The sequence below is a fragment of the Amblyomma mixtum genome, chromosome 9 (assembly GCF_055824585.1).
Source record: "Amblyomma mixtum isolate Tamu chromosome 9, ASM5582458v1, whole genome shotgun sequence".
In the NCBI taxonomy this organism is placed as follows: Eukaryota; Metazoa; Arthropoda; class Arachnida; order Ixodida; family Ixodidae; genus Amblyomma; species Amblyomma mixtum.
In genome coordinates this window covers 26,284,909-26,297,260 of record NC_143020.1, presented here as the reverse complement: position 1 = coordinate 26,297,260, position 12,352 = coordinate 26,284,909, and positions in this window count along the sequence as shown.

Here is a 12,352-nt window from a genome sequence, read left to right as displayed (position 1 = left end):
TAAGAATTCTCAAAGACCTTCTTCAACTGAAATAGGCTCAAACATAAACTGTTTAACATGAATATCTATTAGGAAGCTTTGTGTACCTGTTTAGCGAATGGGTAAGGCTGACAAAATCATCATTAAACGCGTCTGTTAGGGAGGCCCCATTAAGTATTTGTTCGTCTCTTAAAACTTGTTCCATCGATCTAGTTCCTTGTAAGCGGCACAGAAATTCATTAAGATTCCTGCATGTAGATGTACTGGTATTTTTAACTGCGCTGAAAAATTTTTCAAGAAAGTGCGCTTTAGTTTTCTTGGTATCATTATTTATCTTTTTCAAATATTCTATGAACTCTCTCAGTAAACTGATATCTTTGGTATGAATGAACCTACGGAGGATATCGTTTTAATTTTCATTCTTAGCAGTTGTTGTGTCATTGAACTGTGGCTTTCTTGAGAGGTTAATAGTCACATAGCGACAATAGGATCTACAAAAGTGCAAACTTTTCAATGAAATAATAGCATGCATAACTTACATCCCAGTTGGTTAAAATATCTGACCAGTGAACGCTCATGTTATCCCTGCGAAGTGCTTCAAGCTGTAAAGGCAAAATCTGTTGATACACAAATTTTCGAAGTACTAATTTTTCTTTCTGCTGGAGATTGACAGAGGAACGTTTCTTGAAGATCTGAGCTTTTTCGTGTTCCGATGAATCGTTGCCGCGAATCTAACAGGGACCTGGGAGGAAACCAGAAGTTCAGAAGGAATGCCAACGTGTCGCCGCTGATGCCAGAATGTGGTTAAAGTTTGAGGGCAAACAATTTAATGAAAGAAAATGGCGAACTTATAGAACAATTTATAACACCGTAAAGAAAGAGAAGAAAAAACAAAAAGCATGGTGTCGAATGTCACCACCCCGTTTCAAAGGGGACACTCCTATCTTCCATCTATATCTACCCAGTCGTTGAAGCGGCGCTCACCCTTTCTCATCACCTTTCTCGAACTGCTCCTGGGTTCCACGACTCCAATCCAAAAGCCGACGCCGCAGAACCGGGAAATGTTCCCTGAAAAACTGTAAAAAAAATGCGTATTATAAATGAGATAATTTCCTTGTTATAGCTACTTCTGTCCTGTTGAAAAACAGTGTACACGATCAAAGTGGTTACTCTAAATCCACTGTACTCGCCAGATAGGCTGATGAACTTGTACAGGCTGCATTCCGAGTGGTTTCTGGAGAACACATGCCCTTTCTCCCTACGTGCCACTTTACCTTCCTGCCAAAAGAAATAACTGTGACCACTCGTTCGGGCTCTTTCAACGCGGGCATCGAGCAGCTCACCGACGTTACATTGGACGAGGGTGCTACCGTGTGCATGTGGATTGTGGAATCAATCTTAGACGGAGGTTCTTGCTGAGCATGTCGACAACGTCCACAGGCACACCCTCAAGGAGTCCCTTCACGAGGCCAGTGACATTTGTACTTTGTTTATCGATAAAGAGGGAGCAGTTATTTGTGCGTAGCCTGCTACAGCCTGGATTTTCCACATGGATGATTCGACCTGTCTTTCCATCGCGCCTGTGATCGATTGGTGCGTATAAGGGGAAAATAAGCGATTGTATAGCAGAGCCCGTACTCCGTGCGGACGAAGCTCGCGACCACGCCCACATGCGCCGCGCTACATTCGTCATCTCCAGTCCAAGTAACCACGCCGCGCTGCAGCTCAGGAGTAGTGAGCGCCACGTTCACTGACATCAGCTAATGCTCGCAGGCGAATGAATGAGCAGAACCGTTGTAAACGCGTCTTCGACTGTGCGGTTAAGTGGGACGCCAGAGTGGCAACGTTGGCTCCAGGTAACGACAAGTTTCAGGATTAACGCTTGAAGTGTAGAGTTCTAATTTTTTTTAATTCATGATGAAGACAAACTTTAATCTGTGACTTAAGCAAGGTACGGTGGCACTGCTATAGCCTGTCGAGTCAACTAAGGATGTGAGTTGGGTCCAGTGCCAGCAGGAGTACATGGAAACAAATGTTTGCAAAGCAGTTTTTTTATTTCACAGTGAATCTACATTGCCCTCGTTTTGTGACGAATAACTAAGTTTACATCCTTGAACAGATTGTGAAAGTTTTAATCGCTTCGTAAGCGGTGCACCTTTAAAAAAATGCGACACGTGGACGTGGGGGCCCTTCCCGAGTGGAGGCATGAAGCAGGAGCATGACCATGGAACAGATGTCTGCAAAACTTTTCACGATATTTTTATCCTCTCGCAGAGTGCCCATGGACGCATTCATTAGTTAACCAGTGCTTTAAAGAACAGTGTGACAAAGCATGCTGCGCCATTCCGACGCTATCGCTTCAAAATACGAGGTTAAGTGCGTTGTGAAGCCGGACGTACCAACAAAAGGCTTCCTTAGTAAGCCCGCCGGATGTTTACCCGAATCGCACAAGCTTCTCGTGTGGTCCGACAGGGTGCCGCGTGTGCTACATTTCCTCGCAAATACTACCACTAAGATTAGACAGTCTAGACACCAGTGCATGGAAAAGCTGTTATCAAACACCATGACAGCGAAACAAGGATAACCACGTAGTTGAGCAGACTGCTTGCCTCGATAGCACTCCGGCCGCTTCGGCTCCTGCGTCCACGAACGCTGCATGCGAAAACATGGTGTTGGTCGTCTTTCATTGTGTACGGGCCTTTTGCTGGTTTGATTGCGTGCTGTGTCGGCTGTAAACCTACCTACAATGTCTAATGTTAACTAGGTCATTTGTGACGAAATGGTACGCACGCGACAACATGTCAGGTTACACGAGAAGCTTCCGCGATTCGTGGAAACACCCAACGGATAAAGCGTCTTTTAGAAGCGTTCGGGTTCACAACAGATTGTTATCCTGGCGGTTCAAACAGGTAGCTTCTACATGACGTAGTATTCTTTGTCACACTCTTCACGAAAGCACATGCCATTTGTTAATAAACAAACGCTTCCGTGTGAATTCAGTGCAAAGAAAATATAGTTATGAAATTTATTTATATATACGCGTATAGAGAGAGAGAGACATTAGTAAATAAAGGAGAGGTCTGCATGGTTACATTGTGCAGTATCTGAAAATCACCTCAATTAAGCACAGAGGTAAATAAAAGTGGAATGCTGGCGCTGTTTTGAAGGAAGGAGCAATAGATTTAGTGCACATTCTACGCACAGCACTATTATCGTAGGTGCCGTTGCTTCGTCAGTTGCTAAAGTGTGTGAAATATGAGAAGACATGTTGAAAATGTTTACCCAGAAGAAAATTAAAAGAAATCTCAGTTCCGGATGATTTTTTCATTGCTTACCGCAATTGCTTCAGACAAAATTTTGCATTTGTTGTTCAAATAAATGCTGGTGAGAAGCTGAAGTAAAAACATTAGAATCCCGAAAAAAATATAGAAGCAGCAGCTTATGGAGGGTGATGGCTTGGTTAATTTCCAAGGGAAACAAAATGACATGTGGAGGATGATCCGTATACTACTGGCACTTTCTTATGATGAAAAGGAAGAGACAAGAGTTTTCTGGAAGAGCTCACTTGCAGGACATTTTTAGAAAAACTCTTAACTTTTTGTATTTTCTTGGAGGAGCGAGTCGTCCCATGAGCTCGAAATCTGATATACTTGCGTTCTCAAGTTGCGCGCAAAAGAGCTGGGGGCAAGGCATTGATTCTCTGCCGGGTGTTCTACGTGCACGCCTCGAGATCAGGCGTTTTTTAAAGCTTCTTAAAAGATTCCTACTTCACAGACGAGTGATCGTTCATAAAGTTTTGAATGTTTTAGTAACGCGTGAAGCTAGGATTAAAACCCCGTGAAACGTTTACACAATGATGGAGAAAATACAGGACACCATCACGAAGGAAGAAAACACGGTGGTGTCGTATCAACGCGCTGGTGCCGCTTGTTTTCTTCATGTGTGTCTCCGCGGGGTGTGTCCTCCCTTTCTTTCGTCCGTGTCTAAAAGTCGCGCTTTGCTCTATTCCATGCTTTCATGAATTACTTACTACAGCGAGCAGCCACCCTCTCAAGTTATGAAATCAAAAGGGTGCAATAATCACGTACTTTATCATATAGGAATCCATATGCATTGCGTGCTGCAGAAAGTATCTTCGGGGCCTAGAGGTGCCTTCCTCTCCGCTGGAGAGTAGCGAGGTCCAGACTAAAAGCAAGGCTGCGATCAGGAGCAAGTACAGCCCCCGACAAAAGTATACAGCTTAAGGGCTTTGCTTTGAAAACTGCCGAGTTCCTCGGTATGCATGCTCAACGACCCTATCTCGCGAAAAGGAATGTCTTCGCGTCCTTATTCCTCCGAAGGTTTGGACTGATGTCCTAGGAAGTCGCGCTAAACAGCTTAGAGGCAAGCCCCTTGGGCTGTATTGTTTTGACGGGGGCTGTACGTGGACTACTGTTCCTTTACCGACTGTTCCTTTGCCCCATGCACTCTGTAGCCGCGGCCCATGCCTCATGCAGTGGCATGGTACACTGGCCGGCCAAGATGGGGCCACTGATCTGGTCTGGGGGAGGTGAAGGCTTGGGCTTCCCTTACAACTTCAGTCAGCCCCCGCTCGACCGAGACAGAGTGAGCTTTACAGACGAGGACGTCGCGGCGTCCGCGAAACTGCTGACGATGATCGGCGCGTCCGCAGGATGAGCAACAGTGACTCTTTGCGCAAGGAAGCTGCCTTCCTTTCTTGAATTTTGGCAATTCTACATCCAATGCCTTTGTTACGCTAACATGCAGAAGATAACCAGCAGTGATTCTATCAGGTGGTTTATTTTATATGTTCAAGTTTACTGCAGCTTTTTTTTTTCGGAGGTGTGTAATTTCTTTAATATAACCTACTTCTGTGCGTTGCGATATATGAAATGTGTTCCAGTGAAGCTTACCTCAAATTTTAAAATGTATTTTTAGATAGAGAGAACTTTTCGTGGCATACCAATATCAGACTTGGCGGACGCCAAAAAAAAAAAAAAACAGGTGAATCATGCTATTAAAGCGGTTCACTAAATTCTAATAGCTAGCTTTTCAACTATTGTGATAGGCACCTGATTGCACTTAGAGGTTTGTAGTCAGCGTTAGTAATAGCCATATAAATTTTAGAAGATCGAAGAGCCGCTGAGGCTCAACCAATTTTGGCTACTTCGTGCCGAAATGCATGTGCTTTCGAAAAGCGTACAACCAATGCAAATCCTCCAGTGCGCGTAAGTAGTCGAAATCGCCAAATTTGGCGATCCATGGCGCCGAGGGCCATCACGTTTTCTTCCTTCAAGAAACTGATAAGGCTGTAATCCTCTAGTTGCAGCACGTTACCTACTGGTAACAGTTAAAAGTTAACTATTATTTGATTATTCACTTTACTAGTTAACGTGATTCACCTGTTTTTGAACGCCCGCCAGCACTAGGGTTACTCTCTTGCAATGAGCTTCCCTTCACCTTAAAACTTTATTTTTTAAAATTAGTGATCGGCTTCAGTGAATGAGCTGGTATATATTTATATATATATAAGCGGAACTTTAAGGTCGTATGGATCGGGTGCAACATAAAAGCAGATAGATCGGCGTGCGGTTAAAAGACGAACAACTTTAATACCACCGTTTCGACCAGGGCCTGGTTTGATAAAGATCGAGCACAGCTTTTGTAGTATATGCAGTTGTGGTCTTGGACAGGGTTGTGATTGGCGCGTCACGGCGGTAAACTACACATGTGTACGATAACAGGGTTGGGCAAAAAAAAAAACAGTGGTTGCAATCATGGCATATCAAAAAGCTCGTCGCTTCCCAAATTCTGCGAAAGAGATAGAGTATAAATTTCAAGAACAGTACACATTTCAAGAACATTACAAGGCAGCACGTGCGAAGTTGGAGGAATTTGGTACCTGGTGATATGAAGTATTGCTGTCACAGAAACAAGTTACTTTTGTGACGTTTCAAATGGGACCCGAAAAAAAAAATGCCTTGAACTTACGGCGGAAGGGCGATTCGCTAATCTCCGCTGATGCTGGGACTTGAAACCTGAATTGAGTAACTTTAATTTATTTTTTTTTTCGAAAGGCTGATTGGTTATGTTAACATGCTTAGATATAGGAATACTGGGATTTATCTTACAGTGAGCTTTATGAATGTCAAAGTGATATCTCAATGGTGCATCTGTTCGGCCAATACACCGAATTTTGCATAATAAGCATACCAGCATGTAGGTGAAGTTGTTAGTGTGACATGTGCGGTTGCCCGCGATTTTAAACCTAATTTCAAGGTGTGCTGGTAGCTATTAAGGCTGATGTCTCTGCGCATACTTTCCAGCTGCGATTTGTTGCATGGCTGGCGATCAATTCCCACAACAATGCTAGTTTTGGATGACGTTAGAATGTCACTGAGGTATCTGCAATGGCGCAAAGCAGCAAGTGCGCTTTATGGGTGAATCTTTACTAATTCATCATAGTTAGCCGAATAATTCATCTTCATACATTTTCTGAGGCGTGCCGATATTCAAAACTTGAGGAGTCTAGGAGTAATTGTGGCTGGGCCAGCTTGGCAAACCTATCGCATTTTAATCTTTATGAATGCAGTTAAGAAGGTCCCAAGTGTAATTTCTTCATCTAAAGCACACAACTTCATCATGCTTCTCGGTCTTTAGGTTGCTGACGAACCCGTGAACAGCGAAAAGAGGTGTTATTCAGATTTCGCTTCTGTTTAGTGCGCTCTTCGTCTTCCCATACAGTGCTTTTGTGCTGCATCTTTTTTTGTGCGCGTTGTTTAAGCACGCGAATCACACAAGGTCACCCGTGTCGCAGTTCACGTACTCGAGCATCGTTGCAGAGCCTGGAAGTGGGAGCTCACGACACGACCTCACATTTATGAAAGCGAAAGCCTTATATGCCTCATCGTTGTCGACAGAAGGTTGTCAGCAGAGGTGTCACGCTTTTCTAGTGAGACCAGGAGAAAAAAATCTTTGTGCACGATGAGATTCGAACCGCCATCCTTCCGTTCCGCAGCCGAGCGTGCTAATGGCTACGCAATTTTTTTCTTTATTACCGACTTGGCCGGACAAACCAAACAAAAATACAATGACATGACAATAAAATCACTGGTCAGTATCTAGCTAGCGCACGATGATAAAATGGGTTAAATGATTTCAGTTGGTCGAGGACAGGCAGCCACTAAGGCTGAGGAGCTTGCTGTCCGAAAACTTCCTGAGTATACATGATGCTTTCTATGAAATACTTATGAGCAGGATGCACGACAACATGTTCATGCCTGATGTCCAGTCGCGTGCGCCATAGGCTGTGCATGCAGAGCAACATTAGCAGGTCGCAAGGCACTTCACTTGGTTCTGCACATGGTAGGAAGCGTATTCCAAAAGGCGTCAGGGGTAACTCTTTTTTCAGCGTGCGTTTCAGGACATCCCAAAGAGAAACAGCGTCATGACAGTCGAGAAAGATATGTTCTATAGTTTCCACTTTTTTGCAAATAAGACATTCTACTGACCAAGGTACAAAAAGGCCTAGCGAAGCCTAGTTGGAATTAGTGGACGTTCCGCAAGGTAAGGCCGGTCTGGCACGTGCATGGAACGAGGGCAGTGGCGCTGGCGCAAGAAATATCTACATACATCTTATGCATGCGGCGATCCAACTTGACACACAAATAGCTATTTGGCTTTGATTTTCTGTTTCGCACACGTTTACGTACTTGGTTCATCCCCTCTTTTCGAGCTTGTTTAGCTACCTGGTTTCCGCCTCTGTGTTTTAAGCGCGTTTAAGTAATTCCCTTAACTTCGCTGTTTCAAACTCGTTTGGTAACTGGGCTTCGCCGCTGTACAAGCCAGCACCACTGCTAGCGGTGTTGTCTTGCCCGTGCAACCCGGATATCAGCACTCCTTCGACTTTCCCATCGGAATGGAGAATATCCGTTTCCGTCGCCATGGCGGAATCTACTACTATCGCATGGCGCGCACGCATCGCGAACATCCGTCGTGGCCATCTGTGCTTCGCACCTCTGAAAGCGGCATTGAACTCTACAGCTGACTCTAGGCAACGTTCGCAAACGCCATGCGGCTGCAGTTACGTGATACCCTCCAACGCCGTCTCTAGCGAACCCCCTCTTCACATCGTTCAACCACCGAACCAGCCACTCCGCCGCGGCGAGCGGGCCGCCTCAGAAGGTAAACAGATCTGCGTTTTCTCTTTCAACTTTCAGTCCTACCTTCCTGCCTCCAGTACCTCCTCCCCCGCCCCCCACCCCGGGCGCGGTTCTTGTCTTTCCTTTCCTCCCAGTTCTCGCTGCGTCAGGTGTGCCTAAACCGGCTTTTTTTTCTCCTCGACGATGTCGCGCTTGTATCTTGTTGAAGCAACATCTCGCGCTTACGTCCGGGGCCTAGAGAAAAGGCGAGAGGCTTTGGAAGCACTCCTTACTAGGCAGGTCGGTAGGTGGATTCGCCGGCTCCTTTAGGGCTGGGATATGCATTCTAAACAGAAATGAGTACAGAGGAAGTGAGTTGTCCTGTAGCGCTCTCTCATTTACAACACAGCCAGAGGAACGCTTGCTCCCTCTTTACTCGCGTATAGGCGCATTCGTTGTTAGAGCAGGGGCTCTCGCCGAGACTGTCTTTCATATAAAACATTTATAGCGCTGGCTTGAGTTTCAACCAGCCATCAGGATTATTAACGGCTCCATAGGGCGCTGTGTAAATGTCCACAGCACCGATCAGTGCACGTAATGTTCTGATACTGAGAACCAAAGACCCCTTATACGCATGTGAAAAGCAAGTAGAGAGAACAATTGTTACGTAAAATTGCAGGCCCACTAAAGGACACCAGTTGCTGAAATACAATCTCACTGATAACCATGAGCCGAAAAACATTCATTCGACTTCACCCCGGAGAAGTGCAGCGATAACTGTAATTTTGAAATATTGCACGCTTCAGTCTTAGAGTGACCAATAACACACATCTTTAACAAAAAGCTCCAAAACGAGTGTCGACCAAACTGCCTTTTGGAGCAGAATGTGTATTTTGTTTGCGTGACTATTTACTATATAGAAGGGAAAAAAGATTTGGCTCTGTTTGTGTGTGTGCGTGTGAAAAACATTTACTGAACCAAATAAATACAGGTAAGTTGTGTAGGCCATCATTCCACGATCCCATTCGTTTTTGGCACAGCTCTTGCCTGGTTCACCAGCCAAAGCTGCTCATCCGGATTTGAGCTGGAGAGCACCGTCTCCCTGTCTTTAGCTGTTGGTTCATTGGTTTAGTTTATTGGAGTTTAACGTATTAAAGCGACTCAGGCTATGGGGGACGTCGAAGTGAATAGCTCCTAAAATATCCGGCTGATTCTCGCAATTCATGGAGTCTTCTTGCATTCTGATACCAAATTGTATTAGTTACCCTCAGAAGGCACAGTGCTGGCCGTCAGAATTTGGGAACAGGTAACTAAACTTGACTCGGTTCATATAAATATTTGATTGAATATGCGTATTGCGAACCGTTGCGCCCGGTTTCGATTTTTGTCCGTTTTGGCGTATACTTTCCTCGTGAATCTCAAATGTTCAAAGAATTCACTATAGTTTAATAACGGCTCTCAATAGTTAAGCTCCTGCGAATGCTGGGGAACTCGGAGTAACAGCGCGTAGGCAGAGGCGTGAGTGCCTTTGTTTGCAGTATACGCACAGTGCCCTGGGGCCATATCACTTTGAACTTAGTGTTTGTCTTCTATAGTTCGAAGTGTTATTCTTGCTTGTTGAGCAGTAATTCATCCGATACAGTAGCGAAATGCAGTCTGGAAGTCCGTAATTTTTCATGAGAGCTTCCGGGAACCAATGCCAAAATAACCACCTCCTTTTCCGCCTGGGCGATCGCAAGACATAGAATTGATGCCCCACTAACTAATTCCCTTCCGCATCAAAGCATGTCATGGTTGTTATCCCGTTGACTGGTCCCGCCGCGTCACATCAATTGCCTCTTCCATCCCGCCGAGGCATCAGCGCGGTCACTTTGCAGCCTTTAGACTGAGTGTGCCTAGGGATCCCATTTGAACTATCTATTAAACACGGACAAAAGCTCTAAGAGGAATTCACTTGGACGCACGGTCATAAAACCATGACGAAATAAACAATTCGTAGTTCATCTATTTTGGGAATGCTGGAATGGGCTGTTTGAAGTCTAAACCCCAGAAGCCAGGTGTAATAAGTGGACTTGACGCTCCGCAGTGATAGGAAGAGAAACAAAATACGCCAAGTTTAAACACATAAAAAGGCGAGTTATCGAAAGCTCGGCTTGTCAGAGGATTGTTGAGCGCGCTGAGCGATGATGGCAGAATGGCACGACAACAGTTGATCACAAAAGCACCTTGCGTCTTCGTACGCTCGCCCGGTGACACGTTTCTGGTTGCGGCAGTGAACTTCATACTTCTTAACAGAAGTGATTTACTAGAACGGAAGACAATATTCAAGGCACAGTTGAGAAGCGGCCGGTTCCTATTTCTGGAGATCTGTACCGACTTCTTTGTTTGCGGCTTCTTTTAAAATCTCCAGTATATGGACGAAGCTGTACATTTCGTGCTCTGATGCAATCTCACCCAGTCATGATAAACATCGCAAGGTACATGCGAGTGGGCGGGGCCTAAAGATTGACAGAACCAGTGTTCCCCGCATCTTCGCGGTGGTGCAGGGCACGCGGTTTCACGCGGCCAGGCTAATAAGTTCGAAATATATTTAGTCGTCCCGTGTCGGGTTTGCTTTAAATGCGAGCACCCTTGAGCTCTGGTCAATTTTTGTCATGACAGAAGATATTTTGCCCTTTGCGATAGTGAAAAAGCTTCTTGACACCGCCTACTGTAGAGTGCGAGTGGGCCGTTCAATAAATCACCACCCATTTGTGCCCAAAGCGTCCGAAGCGCTCGACACCCCGACGTTTTCCCCACCCGTCGAGACTCCCCACGCTCCGATTTGAAAATGGCCGCTCCCGTTGGAGGGGGGGGGGACATGCAAGCGACACCACAGGCGCTTAATCGAACAGGCAAGGTATAACACCCATATCAAATACGTACGTACAATGACCTTGACTTAGTATGAACCACATGAAGCCTAAGGGTGGAAAGTTGGTCCAGTTGAATTTTATTGATGATGAAGTTAGCGCTCGTGTTGTGTCTTCTCTCCTACTTTGGTCCTCGTTTTTGGCGCTAACTTCATGATGAAACCCAACGGGATGTACCCAGAACATTAACGCGTAAGCGCTGAATGTTCGCATAAATCTAAAAAAGTAAGCAGATATTGGATTGTGATAGCATGTCTCAGATGATGCCATTCTAAACGTTTTCCAAACTCAACGAAACAGGTCGGTTTACTCAAGGGGATTCATTTATGGACAATATCAGCATTATCATTATTACATTATTCTTCAACCGAAGTATACACAGGCCACCTAAGCCTGTTATTGGGAAAGGTAATATTTCCTTCTCATTCTTCTCTGTTCATTCCGACACAGTTTGCAGGGCTATTGTGCAGCAGGAAACTTCCGCGCCTGTATTTTTTCTTGCGATGCAACACACGGGAATAGAGCCAGTAGCCTTTGCCGAATCTTTCCGATAATAACCGGTGCAGAACCAATTCGGACCGTTGGAGCAAACTGAAGTTGAAGTGGGCTTAAAATTTATAGTTGGCGTCAAACCTGTACCTCCAGATGAGCACGGCAGTTAAATTAGTATGTTGCGTGAACAAAACACATAGCTATATCATAAAAAAAAAACAGAAAGGGAGATAGGAGTGTGTGCATGGAAACGTACGAAAATTTGGCGAAAATAATTGTTCACATTGTCCGCAAGCAGTACACAACGGCTACTATAGTCTTTTATTGCCAGTTCTCCGGTTCACTTTCACCCACCGTCTTTCGTCGTCGAACGCTCAGGCGATTACTTTCCATAAACCTGGCGCAGCATGCTACACCACTCTTAAATTACTGGATTACTTCTTTCGAATGCATATTACCGGCTAATAATATCATTTTCTCAGTCGATATTCAATTCTGCGGTTTCCGCAGCTTTTCTACACAAGCTGCACGCTTTCCTAGAAGATTTCACCAAGCTTACGTACCTCACCGCCCTGCTTTCTTCCGCGCAGGCATTTCCTTCAGACAGTTCCGGGAAGCCCACATCTGTGCACTTCGTTGATCGAGGTGCAACCGCTTCACCGCTACTCGATCCGACTTCAGAGCTTGCGCACGCTCGACTAGACGGAGCTTTTGAAAGTGAAGTGAGCGTTATAAGCAAGACCACAGGGCGAAATAACAATACTACAAAGAAGAACGTTCTTTTTTGTGGTGTCGTCATTTCGCTCTGGGGTCTTCTTTTAGCGCTGC